This window comes from Phalacrocorax carbo, chromosome 1, assembly GCF_963921805.1.
Source record: "Phalacrocorax carbo chromosome 1, bPhaCar2.1, whole genome shotgun sequence".
Classification (NCBI taxonomy): domain Eukaryota; kingdom Metazoa; phylum Chordata; class Aves; order Suliformes; family Phalacrocoracidae; genus Phalacrocorax; species Phalacrocorax carbo.
In genome coordinates, this window is record NC_087513.1 from 60,717,319 (window position 1) to 60,737,712 (window position 20,394).

Genomic DNA, 20,394 nt, shown 5'->3' on the forward strand with positions numbered 1-20,394 from the left:
ACAGTATATCTTCTCATGAGCAAATGCTTGCTCATGCACTGAGAAAGGGAACTCAGAATCTCTATAAGAGCTGAGCCTGATGATTCCTGCATTTATAATGCAAATACTAAACCCCAGAGCTATTCAGAGTTAATGCGGCATCACAGTTGTAGCAGCCTGCTAGACTTCAGACAAAGAGACCCCTGAACTCTGCTTTTTTTTTTTTTTTTTCATATTGGAGCTTATGTAGCAGGTGTTTCTTTGGCTGATACTGATATACAAATAATCCATCTCAAAATTTTTTCCAAGACGATGCTATCTAGATGCTCAGCTTAGTATTGGAGGACAAATCTTTTCTCAAGTGATTCCACTGTGAGACGAATAAAAGCCAAAGAAGCAATCTCTCATTTTGCTACATATCCTGTTTAGAAAAAAAATAGTTTAGATGAAATACTTATTACCCAGTTAACTCCTGTGCCCCACCCTGGTGCCCATCCACAATTCTAGAGGAAGCAGCTAGTTCAAATAAGGCCAGCTTTGTTCCACTCAGAAAGATTTTCCTTTGGCACTCTAGATGTAAATATGCCTCATTCCTGTGGATAATCCTTTCCTGTCAACGCTGCTTAGACTGGGGCTGGGATGGAGTCCTAGAGTTATGAGTAAGGATGGAAAACATAGCAAGTGGAGAAAGAATCAGGGTTACCTTGAAACTCTTTTTCAATTTTTTTAGTGCTCTGACTTTCAAACAAAATTCTGATGATGTTTTCTTTTCCCCTCCTTTCTCCCTTTTTACCAAACTTCCCATCAATATATACATGTCAGGGGGATGCAGAATATGATTGCTTCACAGTAATAACTTGAAGCCACAAGCAAAAACAGGGCTTGAGATGATAGCCCCTGCAGAGCCACCTGTTTAGAGAGAGCACTGCAAGAAACACAGTCTAAACAAATGAGTTTACATCCTTGTTAGTGGCAGGTAAAAATTAAACATTGCAGTTCCCAGAGTGTGTTTGGATATTTCATGCTTTGGTGTCACTCTGGCAAAAAAACCCCAACTTTCTGCAAAGTACTTCCCTGCCCTGGAAACTCAAAATGCTCTGCACAAGGGAGCAGGATCCAACATTCAAGGTGATCTGCCTGGGAGCCAGAGACCCGGGAAGGGCAGCAGGTTACCTCTGAGCTGCACAGCCTGGGAAGCCTCGTTTGGACGACCTCTGTGGAGTGCTCCAAGTTTGTAAACTGAAAACAGTGAGGTGTTAAAGAAAATTTCCAATCAGATGGGAAACTTAGAATTTAGGGAGAGACAAGGGTCCCGATCCAGATCCCACTGAGGTCAGTAGCTACATTCCCATTTCCTTTCCTGGTACAAAGTCAAGGCCAAAGCACTTTGCCCAAAGCCACACTGAAAACGTGTAATATACTCAGCAATGATTTCCAGTACCTAAAGCTTCAAAAATCCTCTCCTTCCCTTCAAGTGCATCAGAGCTGTTTACCAGAACACCTAATAGCTAACAGATCTTCCCATACTGAGTGAGCCTTTCCTTTTTGAGGTCCCCGTCTCAGGGTCTGTCCACAGCAGCATAAGAACATTATCAAAGGAGGTAGTACAGGCTTACATGGTTTATGGTTTAAACGATATGGTTTATGGTGTTGGGGAAGCAGGCTGGGCCTCAGGGCGCATTTACTAGCTATTTCTGTTTAGAAGATTGCAAACATTAACGGTATAGACAGCCCAGTGCTCATCATTAAGCTCCAGAGTAAACACCTAACTGGGGGACAGCCTTCTTGATGCTATTGTTTCCAGCTGCCTGAGGTTTCAGGCAGAGCAGCTGTGCTGGTATATGTTCAGCTGATGCCTTTAGAGATCCCACCACAACCCTCAGAGCTACAAACAAAAGGGACATTGACTGATCTGAATGTAGTGCCCTGAGTGAATGAAGCTGTTGTTATTCCTACATCATGTAGAACGCCATCGCCCAGAGGTTCAAACCCTATCCTAACAGGCACTGGATGAGACGACTTATTTAGGCACCTGTCTGCTGGAACGCTCTGGGCACCAAACTGCTCTCCCAATGGCATATTTTGTAGGATTAAATGTGGACTTCAAGTACCCCGTTCTGACCATTTTTGCCTCATCCCCATACCAGATTTCTAGCATCATGCATTCGGGTCTGAAGATGGTATTGTTCTTAGCACTTTCCTTAAGTATTACACATTCTCAGGATGGTTTCTAAGAGAGGGAAGAAACCCCCCTCAGTCCTGTCTAATGTATTTAACATTTAAAAATAAGATATACAAGAAAAAGAGCAGCTTTTCCATTCAGGAAGGAGATATTTGTATTGCTAAAAATACCCCTACTAAGCTTTCATGAACGTGAAATTGATGGAAGGATAATTAACGCTTGCTGGAGTCTGAGTCCTTACAGATAATTAACTGAGGTGATAATAACCTCCTCTTAGACCCATGAAAAATACCTCTGTACTTGAATGCATTCAGTGATCAAACTGCATTACAGCACCCCAGAAGAATGTCACAGACTTTCAGTGGCTGCAGATTGGTGGCACGAGTGGAAAAAGCCCTGTACCTCCTCCCTAAGTCATTGGGGTTTTAAAGCCACAGCAGCTGTAGAGACAGCAAGATGACTCTTCATGGCTTCTCTTGGGTTCAGGGGAACCTTCTTTGATTAAGGCAAGCCAGGACATTGTAGAGCTTTCAGTGTGTATTATCACACATGCACTTTCGGGTCATACTGTAACAACAAGGGGAGAAATGCAGCTGTGGAGCTGTAGGAAGTGAGGGTGCAGGCTACATTCATCCTTTGTGTCACTGTTCCCTCCCCACCATATATAGTTACATATAGTCATGTAGAAGACTACCTGCCCAGAGGAGCTATCAGCCAGACAGTAGAGTGACAAAGATGAGGTGTGCTAAAGCAATGTGGCACACAGCAGAGAGATCAACCGGTCCAGGTGGCTGGTGGCAACCACTGCGCCTGTTACGTTTTTGTAATGTTAACTTTTAGGTGTTTCTGCACCTTCCCTTCCCTGTTTTCTCTGGGATCATATGGGGTATGATCCGAGGCCCACAGACATTGACAGATTCTTCTCTGTTGATTACCATAGTCATTGGATGAGTTGCGTGTGGGAAGGGCATAGGGGAAGGTGAAGAATTCAGTTACAAAGCAAAATTAGCAAAGACCCAGTAGAATAGATACCTACTGCTTTCCAGCCTCCAGACTCCACTTATTTTCCAGGGCTCAGGGAGCTTTATCAGTTCATAGCTTTTTTCCAGGGCAAAGAATCTTCTATGTCTTCTGACCATTCTTTCAGTCTGGTCAGGGAATACTCGCAATTCAGCTGGCAATAGATAGTGGTATTTATATATATTTAACAAATTTAAACACAAGCTTCAAAGATAGTTTTTAGTTCAGGTCATGGAAGAAGATCAAGGACTTTAAGCATTGCAACTAGGTGCTCCAGAAGTGCCAGGAGCTCCATAATGCAAGAGAGAAACCACATGCTTGAACTTTCTAGAGTTAGTGTATTTTCACCAAACTCCATAGGAATCACCAAGGCTTAGGTGAAGGGTTGTATTTAGTTTTCACTCATTTGTTCATTCTGTTTGAGGTCACTACTCACATGTAATCTTGTTGTTGTAGTAGAAGCTCTGCAAATACCTTTGGCAGAGAAGTGTGTGTCTTATATTAATGTCTTAGGGTCATGCCCCTTGCAGCATGCATGCTGACTCTGCTTAACATGGCTCAGCAATGCAGCTCTTGTGCATGTGAAGGTCTGTCCCTAAACCTCAAACTGCTGGATAAAAGGCTTCATCTATTCAAGAGTCCCACTACATTGTCCTTTGTTCAGATCCTGATTTGCCTTCACTTGCCTTCACAAAGCTTTTCCATTTCCTTAGGTTTGCTATTTTGTATTCATTAGAACTGGTATAATTTACTACTTTACCTATAAAATTAATTCAGAGCTGCCATTTCAAATGGTTGCACAGAGCTAAATCCCTGTTTGTGAAAGTATTTGAACTATAAAAAGAAGCACATCTATTAAAAAGAGGTTTGGGAGTGCTGTTTATTGTTCCTTTCAATTCCTCTCATGTCACTGTAACAAAAAGTTATCCTCCTCCTGAAGAGCAATGAAATAAATCTAAATGCTTACAATCTCCACTGCACAATCCAAGTTCAAGACTAAATGTGCTTTCTTGCATTGGCAAAAGAAGTGAACCGATAAAAGATGCACTGTAGCAAGTGAAGTTCCGTGTTTGCATGTTCATCTGAACTTTTAGAAGCAGCCAGCTGGTTAATACAGCCCTGATTTCAATGTTTCCTGGATGAAGTTTGGAGATAAGTTTGTCTCAGGATGATGGCTGAGGCTAGTGATCTGCACTTGATTGCTGCAAAAAGGAATCCAGAATGCAACAAGCACCATTCCTCAGTGAATCCAGCCAACCTCAACACCGTTGCCTGCAAAGGGGAAGGGAGTTTCAGAGGGTGCAGCTAAACCGTATCTTGAGTGTGAGCCTAAACTTCATTCATGCCTAAACCATTCGGAAAAAGGCCTGTGCTCAGGAGTGGGGTTTAGTATGTATTTCAGCAGAGGAGCCCAGAGGAGCTTCTTTCCTTCCCTCCCTTCCAGTCTGCAACCAGGAAGCAGAAGCGGAGATTTACTGAGTTTATACAGACAAAGGGGGCTTGGGGGCTCAGGCTAGCAGCTCTCTCTCCCACCAGCACAGTCAAAACTCCCAGCCCCAATTCAAAGTGCTTACGTCCCTCTGAAGTTTGCACCGAGTAAAGATAAACACATCCTGAAGTGCTTTGTTAATACCACAGGGATGGGCTTGACACAGGGACCTGGTTTGAGAGAGGAGTTCTCCACTCCAAATGAAAAAATCTAGTCACTAGGTGATTTATTAGTCCCTCTTCAATGATACTTTTGTTTTAAGAGGACTTCCATTACCCTCTGCCGACTGGAATTTTTCATTTATGTTGGAGAAGTATTGCTCCTTGACTTGAAAAATTACTTCCAGTGAGCAATAAATGCTGCGGGCCTCATCCTGTGGCTTTGGGCATGACAGCTCACCACCGGTCACTTTGCCACAGGATCCTTGCCATTCTTTCCCTGTTTTCTTTTTCTTGCCTTATGCTTTACACATGTTTGTAATTACCACCCCACCCCCATCCACCCCTTTTTTTAAAAAAAAGTTGCCTTCTTACATCTCCCTCTGTTCCAGGCTGTCAGCTATGGGTTTCCCTGTATTTAAGTCCCAGGCATTCCTCATCAATGCGCTCGCTGAAATGCTTTTAGCACAGGAGAAATCCTTTTCTCACATTGCTTCCAGTACAGTAAAGTAGAGCAAGTCCTTGCAGTTAAGGAAAATTCCCTCTGGGGAAAGATCCTAAAGGCAGTGAAAGGCTCAAGACCACCAATTAACCTGCTTTCAAAAATAACGGCAACATTTAATGTGTGGCTGAAATTCTTCTTGTACATTTTGGCCATAGACATTATATGCACATTTCTGACAATGAAACCTCCAGCTGGCTGTATTTTTGAGTCTCCTTTGCAATTATCAAGGAAAAAGGTTGGGTGTTTTGGCAGAGCTCTAATGCAGGTTATACCAGTAAGTTTATTCAAAACAACAGTTTTCTTTAATGTGAGTACTGATCTTGTGGAGAATCTTACATTTTCCTGTGCTTCCACACAATATTGCTCTCCCTTTTATTAACCCTTGGTAGGGTACTGTGGGGGCTGCCTGTTCTTTCCTTGCTTTCTCCTGCTTCTTGCATTAGGAGTATTCATTACAGACACTCTATTTCAAGGCAGTTCAACTCAATTTACTCTTTTCAAGGTCAAAATGAAGCAATTTTAAAGTAGTTTTTTTACTTATAAAAGAAACTCTGTCATACTCACAAACAAGAGGAAAACAGCACCTTGGTATGATGCTGTAATGACGTTAAATGTCTAAACGTGAGTGAGCAGCTGTGTGGGACACCTTCCCAGAGCACCCGGGTTCAGCAGGGTGCAGAGCTTCGTCGCTGCCTGGTCACCCTTGTGCACTGCTCCAGCAGCAGAGGGCAAAGGAAGACGGCAGCACTCTTAGGATGAGAGGTAATACTGAAGCCCCTAATTCTGCAGCTTGGTTTCTTGAGACATGAGAGTCCCTTCTCATCATTCTGGCAGTGGTAATGTACTTTAAAGTTAAAACAGTTCCATAATCAGTCAAGAACTTGCATTACTTAAGATGTTGTGTAGAACAGGTCTGGTAGTGCCCACCTTTGGGCTAAGCATGTTAATTAGCTGCCTCTTTCTGTCCCAAATGCCATACTAGTCTCACACTGGGGCAGAATTTCCCAATTGCTGCCCTAATGCTGCGTAGGGAGTCTGGCTGCTGTTGATCAGGCTTTCTGTGACGACTGAAGAGATCACATGAGTAATTCACACACCATTTGCTAAAGTGCATGTGGGTTTCTGAAGAAGAACATTGATCATTTCTTATAAATATTGTATAATCACAAACATGTACAGGTCTTCCCAAATACAAGGATATATTGCAGTTGATTTGCCTGTACAGATTTGGACAGATCTCCAACACTCTGATAATATCTTCTGAGTGTGCCTGAAATTCTCCTTACATTTCCTTATATCCTTATATAGGATAATGGGAGTTGTGCCTGGGGATTCTTCCACAGCCTCCAGCTCAGCTTCTGCAATAGCAATGTACTCTGTCCTGTGGGAGTAACAGTGCATCTTGCTTCATGCAAGATTTAGACTTCAGCTTTGTGCTGAGACTTCTTCAAAGGCAGCCAGGAAGAGCAAGGTTGCCAAACCTCACTGCAACCCTAACAGCATTCAGTCATCCAGCTCCCCTAGGCTGCTGTGAAAATCCCACTCTCAGCTCCATATCTTGCTATTTGCATAATGTTCACACCCCCATGCTGTAGCTTGGCTAGCGTCAGTCCCTAGGAGACAACTTGTCTTTGGCTGTCTTAAAGAGCTGCAATTTAGTTGATGTGCCTAAAGAAAACACAGGAAACACATCAGAGTAAAGAAGGAAATAAAGAGAAAATCAGATAACAACACTCATCCTCAGCATCGCCTTGAAAGAAATGAGTTGGATGTAGAGAACAGAAGGAGCAGCCACCAACTAAATAGGTCAGGTTACCAGCATGAGGCTATTTAGACAGCGATAGTAGGAATGGTGATCAGATATGCAAAGCTTTTGAGATGCAGATTTAAATCCCCCTGGTCAATGGCACTGCTCCAGATGTTCTCTAATGTAATGGGACAGAATTTTTTCCACTGTAATCCTGCTCTCTCTTCCAGGTTTCGCTGACCATAAACTTCTCATTGGTGCCCTTAACAGGAGGCACAAAAGTCTTCAAACTAACACCTGTTGCATCTATTTTTATAAGGCAAGGGACTGACTGGTTCCAGAGGGGATTCAAGAATAAAACATATTTAGTAGCCACAAAGGTTTTCTATTAACTTTATGTTTCTTTTCCTTTCAAAACTTAGGACTATATAGCCTATATGTGCCACCTGCCTCAGTCTTTTTTGATGTAAACCTCTCTTTGTTTTGCTCCTTTAAACTCGGTGCCAGATTCTGCTCGCACTTGTGCCCGTGTAGATCCAAAATAAATCCTTGGACGCTAATGATGCAATCCCAGGCTCTCTCTGGGGTAACTGAGAATAGGAGCTGGCCCTTGTCGGTTCAAATTTACTCTTGATGCAACTTCACTGAGGGTGAAGGAGCTGCCATGAGGGTATTTTGGCCTCACTGCCCCGTGACACTAAGTGTTTCTTGCAGGCTGCAAACAGTTGGAGTGTTGTCCAGCCAAATGTGGTGAGCGCAGCAGGTCACATACCTCTCATAAAGCTCTGGAGCTAAACTGGGTCAGCAGAGGCATGACAGTCCACATCAGCTAAAGACTGGCCCCAGTTATTTATGTGAAGGAAGAAAAGTATGTGCGGATGCATCCGTCCAAACCTGTAACTGGAAGTGACAGAGGTGAAGGGAGTTCCCTGCTCTGCTCTCTCATCAGAGATCCTCGATAATAACCCCCGATGGAGAGAGCCTCTTCCTGGGCAGCTGCGGATTTAATTTTGGTCTTTGTCCAGCCCAAGCAGCTCAGATCCCTAAAGAAGTGGATTTTCTATACAATAGGGGTGGGATGCACCGAAGCGTGAGGAGGAGGCGGGACACCAGGTGTCTATGAATGAGCTAACGAGGAGCCTGAAATGCCTCCATATCCCTCCCCTGCCCCCTTGTACTGCCCTTGGACTGTAACCCAGAGCAGCACAATGAATCAGTATTAGCCCCGGTGCAGCTGTGAGAGGTCAGGCCCTGCACTTTTGTACGGGCGTCTTTAATTTAGGCTCCTCGGGGACTCATTTTTCAACAGACGAGAGGGCTAATGCTCGAGCAATCGGGGGAAATGACATCAGTCGGTGAGAGCACAGGCATTTAAGAAAGGCAGTTTGTACTTTAACCTCTCCTACCACACCCTCGGTGTGATGCTTAGGTAGCCTTTTCTGCCTTGGTCTCTTTTTTTCAATAGCCCAAACCCGTTCACCTATTCTGCCACTGATTTTCAGGAACGCAAAATTTAAGGAAAGAGGGAATTGCTTTTGGTGTCATTTAGGGCAAGGTTAAGTCCAGTGAGACAAAGTCTGACAGTAAAAGATGCAGAGATAGATGTGTGCTTTTTGCTAACTGCTTCATATGGAGAGTTAAGGTTATTTTCATTCTGGTCTGCTCTCCTGACTGCTACATATTAAGCCCTTTTGATCATCCCTGATGCTCCACAATGCTGCCTGTTACTTGCACACTATTATTTTCTACCTAATTTTATTGACATGGCCTGCGTTGTTAAGAACAAGCTATGTCTCCAGGGAAAATTAGGTTGTCCAGCCAACCCACAAGGAAGAAGAGGGATGCCTTATGCACATGGAGCAGGACCCCTCTGTCTCCAGTCTTTGGACAATGAACAAGTAGCATTAATGAACTTCTGGAGGGCACAGCCCTTCCTGACTGGAATGGTGGTGGCTGTGACGGTGGCAGGAGGGAAATGCCGGTTAAGGGCATTTGCAACAGGGCAATCCCAGCACCAGGAATGGGACATGCGCTAGGGAAAAACATCCACTCTATGGCGCAGATACTGGATGTGGGCACTGAAGACATGGCTGCCTTCTCACTGAGACTAAGGAAATCTGAAGTTAATGTAGAAAAATCAGAGAGAATGCACCTGCAGAAAAAATTGAGTAAAGTAGGAAAGGAAACAGGCTATGAAAAGTTATTATCTAGCATCTGTGCTGAAAAGCAAAAATAAAAATTCCTGTGACTTACACTGGTATAAATTAGTATTATTCCTACCAGAGTAAGTGGAGTTACACTGGCATACACACAAAGGAAAATGAGGTCTCATAAAGAACAATGGTCTCTGGATTAAATCCATCACTGGTGTAAGCAAATATATTCCACAGACCTCAAAGGAGCCATGCCTGCTTGTACCCATGGTGAATTTGGTTAATTTTCCCTGGAGGCCTTTTTCCATTTTAAATATAGCATGCATGCAGATGGCCAGAGCTACAATGGGGTGCCCAGCTTTGTATTAGAATATGTAGCTTGACTTCAGCTCGAACATAGTGATGTGCTCCACTGTGGTTATATTTTTAGAGCTATCAGCCAACAATATTTCAACTCCATGTCATCTTGGGCTTTCAGATCCTCAAGCATCAACATTAACATAAAATGTTGTTTAATATTGATGGCTAATATTGACAGGATTCCTAGTATAGCTATTTAAGCAACATGAGCAATATGTACATGCATACAATACATGTAGACATTATTGTTTATATATATATATTCATATATATATGCTGCTGTTCGTTATACCACAGACACACTCACAAATGCAGAGAGTTATTATTGATTAAAGTAGTCCCTTGGAAATCAGACACTGCCATGTGTTTTGACTCAATTTGTCTACTTTCCCTCAGGGTCAGTCCAGCCTTTACTCTCACAGGCTTGCTTATGATCTGCTGGTGCACCTCTTATTTTCAAATAAAAATATTCCCATTATATGTCTGCAGTATCTTCCTGGAGGATGAGGTTGACAACCATACCACTGGCAGCTGCTGTTCTTGAAATGGGGCTCTGCAAAGCTTCACCTCAGACTTCACCTCAGGCCCCTTTGAGCTTTGCCTATTGTGCTAAGAAATGTATTTTTGTAAGCATATCTCTGTCATTAGGAATGCTGGGTCTTCTGCTCTTCCAAATAGTGGCACCACAGGCACCTCTGGCTGTGTTGCAAATTTGCAGGCAGGCAAACAGAATGGCCACCAAGCACTTGCTTTATTAGTTACAGGAGTGTTGTCTGGTACAGAAGAAAGTGGCCTTTTATTCCTCCTGGGGCTCTTTTCATCTGAGCAGTCCCCGTGAAGGGCAGAGACACCTTTGCTCCCCACTGTTCCTAGATGCAGAAGGGAGCTGACGTTGCCGTGGCACTGCAAAAGGTCAGCGATGAACACAAGCCTCAGTGTCCTCCTTTTTGGCCAGGAAGCAAGCAGGAGTCATTGGCTGAGACTTAATGATACCTACAACTGATGAATGCGGCGATTAAAGAGGGATGTGGTAGCTGAGAGGCATACTACACAGTGTACCTTTCTAAAGGCTAATTACCTCAGATGCAACAGCTTTGCTCCCACATTGGAACCTGCTTAAATCCATTTTAAACAGATGTAGCCTAATGGTCTGGTCCCAGGAGCAGTACTTTCAGTCTTCCCACGGGTTAGATTTGTGGGTTCAAATGAGCCGTGATGAGGACAATACCAGTGGCCTGAGCAATGTGGATGCCTTCTTAAGCTAGATGCTTGTGTGCTCCTGAGGACCATGTTAGGAGCCGGGCTTCACAGAGGACATCCCAGGCAACCCCTCTGCCTACAAGTCAGCCGAGCTGTTACAGGCCCCTCTCCATGATAAGAAGACTCAAGGCAAAGGAATCCTCCTTGACTAGCAACCCTGAAGGTAGGGCAGCGATAGTGTATAATGTCATATGAAGAAGTTGCACTGATCATTTATCACTGGCACAGGACAGTTTTATACCAGGACCCTTTCACGGAACAAGAAACCAGATCCTGCCTTCATTTCTGATCACATCCTCTTTCACAGCTGTTCAAATCTGATTTAAAAATTCACACAGATTTTTTTTTTTCAGGAGAAGAAAACTAAAATCTGCTCAAAAAGCATTAAAAGATCTTGCCTACTGCTGATTCTCAATACCATTCCCCACTATAGAATTTGTCAAACAAAGACCTGTCTATCACTCTCTGTCTGCAGCAATCCTAATGCAGCCAGGTCCTGCTTCACAGCTAAAGACATATGCTCACCCACAACAACAGATAAGCATTAAGGTTTCGCCAGTTTTCTTACACCTTTGAGAGCAACACATCTAACACTGTCTTCACCCACACTCTGGCCGGCTTCAGTGACGTAAATCCCAATTTACATCCAGGTTTGCATGCCGAAAATAGTATTTACCGCTTAAAATACTGTGAAGTTGATAGGTTAGCGGTTGGACTCAATGATCTTAAGGGTCTTTTCCAACCTTAATGATTCTATGATTCTATGAAGTAGTTGAAAAATGTTGCTGTGCAGCACTGCTGCACGTTTGTTTTGCAGACAGGTTTTTTTTTTTCTACAGATGCTCAACCACTTGGTGGTGCTACAGAGAGGGTCTGTTTCACTCTCTGGAGCAAAGCAGGTTTCTTCTCTTTCATGAATGGTATCCAGAGATCACATTAGATAAAGCTGTGGCAAGAAGCACCTTTCTTCCTCTCTCTTTTCTCAAAAGAGTATTGCCTTTGCAACGGTCGGGTTGAAATCTCAGAAATCTAGCTATCGTATTTCCCCACCGAATGTGTGTGTAAAGTTACAACCTCGGCTAATTCATTTCCTTCTATCGAATATATAATCTACACATTTCCAAGGGAGCTGAAAATTGCAGGAGAGGGGGTGTCCCAGGAGAATTAACCTATTTAAAAATGAATGTGCCCCACGCCACCTTTATCTTGCTTTCCCTGACGATCCGGTGCTAACTTTTCTTTTTTCTCTGACACTGTCCCTCGCAGACAGCAAACCTTCAGATCGCACATTCAAGAGTTCACACTGCAGTGACGCAAAGCAGAGAATGTGTGTCAGCTGATGCAAAGCCAGTGAGATCTGGGCACTGACACCCCTTTGGCTCCTTGGAAAACCCCAGGCACACTCTGTGGGTGTCAGCTGGCACACAGGGATGAAAGGGGAAACCCCTCCTTTTTATCAAGCCAGGGCAGAAAGGCGATGAAAGCGCCGATGGAGCAAAGTTCTTGAGCTTCATGTGTAAGTCTTAAGGGGGAAATGCCCACAAGCCTGCTGGATCTGCCCCAGCAAGTGAGAGTGGGTTGGAGAACAAGGAAAGGGAACAGAAGCAGGGAGGGATGAGACAGAAGACTTCAGCCACTATCATGGCAAGGGGGGATGAATGGAGATGGAGAAGATTAGTAATTTCCAGCAGTTTTGCAGCAGCATCTGGTTGATCATAAGCAGCCTAACTGGTGTTGTCTTTCTAGGCTTTGGTGCCAGCAAAGGCTCCTGTGCATGGAGCCCTCACAGAGATTAGCACAAGCTGAGGTAAAGTGAGAAGGATTTGTCCTTAGTAAAGCAATGGGAAGTATGCAGAGGTCACGTTGCTCCCCTTATTAAATCTGAATACTTTTTTCATCTTGGTAACAGACCTTCAAAAATGTTCTTTAGAAATGAGTGTCCTGTTCCATTAAAAATAAATCTGTTTCTTTCTTACAACACAATTAGTGTCAGCAAAGCATTCTGCAGATCCAAGAAGATTTATTTTTGTATAATTCTTGGGAGGCAGGAAAGAGTATTCTAGTTCTGGAGGAGAGATAAGGAGACACAAGTTTTAAAGTGTTTTTAGGCTCTGGGCCAGATTTTCTGATTCGCCATAGCTCACGGAGGAGAAGGAGGCATCTCTTCAAGCCTCTGTAGATGTGCTGGGGAAGGTAGTTCTTTCCTACAGTTAGCATTATCCAAAGCATTGTGCGCTTTGCATTGATACAGGGAAGCTGGCAGTATCAGTGTGCTGCCTGGCTTCTCCTGCAGGATTATGGCTGCACCTTCTCTTAAGATCTGTGTTGCCTTTTTGGGGTTGTTGAACTCTGGCTGTCTGTGGCCTCAGTGCAGGCTGGAGAAGCCTAGGGGTGGCTGTTCTGTGGACCAGCTAGCATCAGCTCTAAAGAAAACAACCTGACATCTTAGCATAGCAAGAACATCTCTTCCCCACCCCCAAACCCCCCACCACAGCCCTGACACTCACCCTGCTGTAGGCCTGGCGATGAGGACAACGTTGGAGTCAGAGGGGCTGTCACTGTCCTCCTGGTCACCAGCGTATGAAGGGGTGGCGTCCTCTGCTCCCCTATGCCCGCTATGGGGGTTTTGGAAATTTGCAATTCCCTTTATACTGCATGAGAAACACAAAGGAAACACAGAAAGCCATGAAACCTCCCCCCCTCACAATTCCCTAGGCAGCAAAATGAAATTTTAATGCATAATGAGGCTTTGATCAAGTTTGTTGCTTAGCCAATTTGCTATTGATTTAGAGAGTTCTCTCTGCTAGCAAACAGGCATAAAGGATGGGATTTTAAGAAGATCTAATGGAAAATTATATTTGATTCTTGGGCATCTATATGCAGATTCATCTTCCATTTAACTGCTCTTTGTAGTTTGCTGCCCCAGATTTCTGGGAACATCCTTTTCCTGTAGAAGTCATACTGTATAGTTGGTACACATCCTAAAGCTGTAATATTGTTTACATCTTTCTAATAATTTGCCACAAAATGATTATATTGCCATTACAGTTTTTATTATTTGATCTAATTTTATCTACAGGTCACAGACAACACTATTTTCTTAAGCCAGGAAGTGGCTGCAGACAAATGAAAAGTAAACAAAATAAAGTTAAATGAAGCTGCAGCCCCCGCACTGAATCTATTTTCTAATTTAGTATTGTTTTGGCTTTGACAAACTAATGATCAATGAAGGAAAAATGCAGCCAGTCATACAGCTATGAAGCCATGATGCACACTATGCTGAATTCCAGTATTTCAGTGAGAATTTATAGAGAGGTGGGAGCGGGAGATGATTTCCCAGGGCCAGATTGCACCCCTAGCGTGGAGCCTGCGGCAAGGGGTGGAGTTCTCCACTGTTCCCCAAAACACCCCCACGAGGGGAAAGGGCTGCATTTTGGGAAGGCACGATTCAGCCCTTGCTCCCCTTTGTCTGTGGAGGGAAGGAGGTTGCTGGGCGGTCTGCAACACACGGGAAGAGGGAATAGAGAGCCATGTTGCCATCTGTTCCCCACGAATTTGTCTTCTAACAGGAGTAAAGTGGCACACAATGCCCTTTTCTCCTCTATGCTTGAACTGCATACCCACACTGCCGAGCCAGGGCTGTACCCAGGGAAGTCATGCATGCTATCAGTCAAATATAATGAATGCTGTTCTTTCTGAAGAGGTACACTGTATATCCATCATAACATGGTAGATGTTATGTTCTGAGTGTCATGGGGTCCATTTTCAATAACCAGGCAGGATTTGCTGTCATTACCCCAGATGCCTGCTGGCCAGAGATAGTCTTGGGGAAACCCTTGTTTAGATGAGTGCGTTCAAAGGCATGAACATCCAGTAACTCACTGGTGCCACGTGCAGCATGAGTTTCAGCATAACATCTTGTGCTTAACCTTCTTCACTCTAAAAACTATATGCATTTAAGAAAAAGCATGCACTTATATGTCTTTTTCACTCCCTGTGTTATTGGAGTAGCCTTACTATTTCCAAGAAAACTGGTTATGCATCCAGTAGCTGCGTGAAAAGAGCAATACAGTCCAGACACAGATCCACAGACCTCAACATCAAAACAAACATCTTGTGCAAAACATACTTTTGGTTTTCTTCATCACAGGCATCAGTGCAACGAACACCACACAAAACCCACAACCAAGGCTAAAATGCCACTCCTTGTAGGATCTACCCAGTGACTGTGATATCTTCATGCAATCACACTGGGCAGGAAATCCCAGAGTCCTGGAGGGATGCATCTGCCCCATCTCACCCGTGAGTCATCCAGGATGAAGGGTTCAAAATGGCAAAAGTTCATGCTTCCCCATTATGTTCCCATACAAACATCTCTGAGCGAAGGCCCCTGCAGCATGCAGCTCCCCGGCACAGGCCAGCAGCCCCTGGCAGGATGCCCCCGCACCCGGCAGCACCTCAGCTGCATTTTGCTTCCCCCTTCTCTGCACTGGCTGCCTCCCGGCCCCAACCCAACCGGCGGCCGCACAGCTCCACCCTTTTCCGCCACAACCCGCAGGCACTGCCGAAGCCCGCCCGTGTTTGCCAGCTAAGGGCATGGGGTTGCAGCACTGAAACCCAAGGTTAAGACAGGTTGCTTGCCCTACCGCACGCACTCCTGTGCCGGGGAGTCAGGGCCAGAGGCTTTGTGAAATGGTGGCTGGGGGTGACGACTCTCGGTGATGCTTCCAAGAAGCCATGTGTGTATAAGCCACATTGAGAGCAATTATTCCGCATGTGGGAGTCGACAGTGGGCAAAATGGGCTGGCCAGAAGTCCAGCTGCCTACACGTGGCCTAATGTGCTGAGGGCTGAAAGTGATGCAGCCAGTCAGCCTCTCAAAATAAGGGCAAAAAACCAGAGGTGGCGGAAGGGAGGCAACCGAAGGCCAAGAAGGAAAGCGGTGAGAGGAGGGGAGTGTGTTGTTGAGTGACTTAGTTACTTTTTCCACTTCCTTTTTGCAATTTGCATTGGTGAGGTGCGCAATCCAGCGACCGTAGCCTGCCACAACTCCCTGCTCAGGATGATGAAAGCTGCAGTGTTGGTTCTCAGTACTACAGCCTGCTGATGTATGTGGACTTCAATCCCAAAAGGATTAATGTGCAGGGGGAGGGAAGGTGGCTGGTAGATTGGATTGTATGGCTCATTTATTTGATAAAAATAATACATAAATAACAAAATAAACACACCATCACAGAGTTTTACTGAAAGAGTATCTAAGCTGAACGAGAAATAGGAAAGGAACAGAAGAAGAAGGAATTGTGTGTGCTCCATCCTTCTGAAAACCCTGCAACAGAAAAGACCCTCAGCCTCAGCCCCTATGTTTCAGATTTCCCTCCCGTGTGATTTGGGTTGCTTCTCCTGACTTCTCAGTGGTTGAGTGCCCCAGTTTAGCGATAGTCGTGAGGAGTTCAGGTATCACGCAGAATTGCTGAGTGTAGAAAAGCAGATTTTACATGGATAAAATCACGTGACATAAGCATACAGGCACCCACACGCATATGTAAATATATGAATGAATTTTCAGATCTGGAGATGTAAATTCAGCAGGTGATTGGTATTTCAACAAAACATACCAAACAGTAGAAGAAATAACCAGTATTACAGGAAAAAATGACAACACATTCATTGTCTAAATTCTCAGTGAAAGCCACTGAAGCAAAGGCTTGAGGCTTGGAAATGGAATTTTAAAAGATGCTTTACGGACATATGGCTCCTCTCCTATTGAAAGTCTTACAGTCAAAAGAACCCCAGCCTACATTCCAGAGTCCTCTCCTAACAGACATTCCAAGTATTCCTCAGTTTCTTCATTGCCCATAAAGCTCTGTAATGGGTCCAGGATGCAGGTTCAGAGGGCTTAACTCCACCTAAGTCTCTGTATTTCCTACTGCATGGTCATCCCATGAGGCCTAGAGGCAATCAAATAACAAGAGGAGATACATGATTTTAGATGGAAGTTATAACCTCTGAATCTGGGCCCTGGATCCAGATCCAGGGTGTGGCTATTCACTACTTGATTGACATATTGTTTTAATAGTGAACTGACATCTGTGGGATGCAGACAGGACACACCTCAAAAGACCACTGCTTGTCACGGTAAAGTTCTTCATACAGCTCACTACAGAGAAAATCAGTGTTAGAGTCTTAATCCTGAACTTGCTTGACTCCTGTAGTTCTCATAAAGCACGCAATTTCAAGGATTGGATGTGATCTGCCAGGGCAGATAATATGCAGATACCTGCTGCAGGAAACAGATGGATGCTAGCTGTCTCTGCCAGCCGACTCGTTCTAAAGGATAATCCCTGTCATTGAGTGGAACACATTAACATGCTTTCACTTCACCACACCGAAAAGCTGTCTCTCACCAGGTGCTTACACAGAAGACAAAGTTTAGTTGTGAGAATGTCCTCCAGTTTCGCCTGCCAGCATCTGCAAAATACTTGCAGTTATATCATCTTTAGATTTGCAGACTGGACAACGCTGAGCACTTCAGCTTGGTCCAGCAAATGCGTATGCCTACACTTAGATTGATCATCAAGCATGAGCAGTCAAAGCAACTCAGTGGACTTTAAGACTATGGTTATGTGTTTCTCCACATACAGACAAGTCCTCAGCAGAGAGGACTGAAACCTGAGAGAGCAGCATGTTAGTATGAGAGAAAACAGGTCTGTTGCACCCAGGAATCCCTTTAGTACTCCTTTCTCCTCTTTCCTCTACCTTACACTGCAGGGACAGTTGAAGGTATTCCAGGTCTCCAACAGCCCCATGGATGCCCGCCTTTGTAAGGGTGGTAACAACACTGTTGAACACTTTGCAAACACTGAAGAGGGCTTATCAGTAAAAAGTCTGTGTACAAACGATACCGCCTCCCCAGCTGAAGCTGCAATATGCATAATTGATGCACAGAAAGTACCTGGCCTCAGTTTGTAAAATAATTATTTATAGCAAGTCTCTTTGAAATGCAGTGTCTATTTTTTTATTTAGCTAAATACATGGAATGAATTAACACCAGCTCTGTGAATCTTACGTTTCATTACAGGTGTCGTAAACTTTCTGGGGAGACCTAAACATTTCACTGAGAGCTATTAAGCCAGTGTTTTTTTATCCTGGGTGTCTCTATGCTGGATAACAAATAAGTTGTGCCATTTTGAAAGTTCATGGCAAAAAATAATCCTAAAAATGTACTGAGTTTTATGATACATTTATATTGCTACCATGTTGCAGTCTTTAAATATTGTTTTCCAACTCACACTGACTTCAGGGAGGTAAGCCTACTGAACCAGTGGCTTTATTGTTGTTATTGGGATTATCTGTATAGTTTAGATTTGGTATAACATACCCTCCAATACTGTTTTGCAAATTAGAGCCTAATCTTATTTCCTTTGAAGCTGGCTAGCAGAAGTCTGCTGGTTTCAATGGGAGGATAATTCCTTTTTGTGAATAAGGGAAAGCATTTACATAAAATAATACTGTCAGAAATGAAGAATTCCCTAGTGGTGCCTATAAACTCAGAGAGCTGAAATTCTCACCAAATGTTTAGTTCAGGAACAATGAAACACTGCGTGTTTCACACTGACATGAACAGCTAGAACGATACAAATTGCCTACAAAAGTCATTATTTAAGATTTTCTACGTCCATTTTAACATTGCCTCGCCTTCCCTCTGTGATTTTTATTTCTTGGTATTCTTACACCTGTTGTGAAGGACACTGGTTTCCTGTTTGCTCTAGTGATTTTTATCCCTGTAGTGAAAAGTATAATACTGATTGCAAAGATGGCAAAATGCTAACAATTCAAAGGAAATACCTCTATATGTCAGTGATACACTCAATCATATGCGTACTTCTATATTTATCATTATTTTCAGTTCCCATTGCCGTTACATATGAGCACAGAAAGCTTCTTGTGCCCAGTTTTAGTTTACATATCTAATTTGCTTAATGCCCTCTGGCTTCACATTTAAGAGCATGGAAATTTAAAAGGAAAAGTGGTATTTCTAATGCCACTTAGTACCTGTGCTTATTCCATTACAAAATTGGCATTTTTTATTTTGAAGCTTCTGGTATTTTATCATGCCTTATATCTCCCCAATCACAATATATAGCAATGATTCATAATATATTTCCTTATGGAACTGGAGATGTATGCTTCCAAGCAGCTACAACAGAATACACTTGGGAATATTAACAGTGCTCATGAGCATAACATAATGAAACCTATTTTCATGACTGGCATTCATGCTTTTTGGCTATTCAAGAGGTATAAAGGATCTGGATATAGGCTCTATTGAGTTCCAGCCTGAAGGGAGCTCCCAGACAGACAGCCATAGCTGGGCACTCTTCCTTGTGGCCTCTGCGGGGACTGAGTAATTTCTGATCTGCTCGTGCAGTCTGGCACAGTGCGGAGCAGGGCCGGAGCAGGACTGACTGCAGCCTGTGCAGTCAGCTGCCACAGATCAGAGCAGGACCCAGGCTGCTCTCATCTTTGGTGGGACTCAGGCTTGCACCGGACATGCAAAACCACCAGGCAGTTGTTACCCCTGGCACTCAGCAAGATTGAGACTGATTTAATCTATTTAAGTGAAGTTGCACTGAGGTGAACGCATGCCAGGACAATTTTTCACTTCTCCCAGCAGTCAAGGGCACCTCTCCTGTTCTCTGTGTTGCCAGCCCCTGCCCTAGCTCCCTTCTGCCTCTCGGTGCTGCTGCATCCCCATCCCATTCCCAAGCAAATCCCTACTTGCAGCAGGTCTCCGCTCCACATGGATGTTTCTTGGGGCATCCCCCAAGTTTGAGAAGAGCTAGATGAGTGCGTTTCAAACTACTGGGGGCACAGAAGGCAGCCAATGCATTAGCAGATCTCCCTCTCCTGTGCATTCAGGTAGCCTGGGCGCTGCTCCATTCTGTATCAGCTGGCAGGAATGCCAATAGTGCTTCAGAGAATTAAAATAAAACAAAAAGCCCCATAAAAGCTACTGATATAGCCTTATTTCTTACAAAGAGAAGGCCACAGCATTTTCATCCTTTCAACAATTAAAATAAAGGGGCTACAGGAGGACATGGCATTATTTTTTTGTATGGTAACAAAGTGGGGCTTCCCTTACCCTTTCTGCTTTGCAATAGCCAGTTTGTGGTGCACTCTGTGAAAGAGATGTTAAATTTTAAGCCAGTATTTGGCTCCCAAGGATCAAGCACCTAATGTGGGAGGTGTTACGGACCTCTGGCCACTGCGGGATTCTTCGCCTGGCTCCTGCCAGGAACAGGGTACTGCACTAGACAGAGTTGTCTTGAGCCAGTCGGGCACTTCTGCTGATCCCAAAATGAAGGCGCAGAGATGGTAATTACAGAGAAACTTTTTTTTTTTTTTTAAAGTTTATCATGTCAGTGGGGCTAAAGCTGCAACCTCAAGAGCATCCTGTTCACTATCTCAGGAAGGAACCTCAAGGAACTCCAGCCTTACACACCATCCCAGCAAGGCAGAACTGACTGAACGAGAAACCTCAC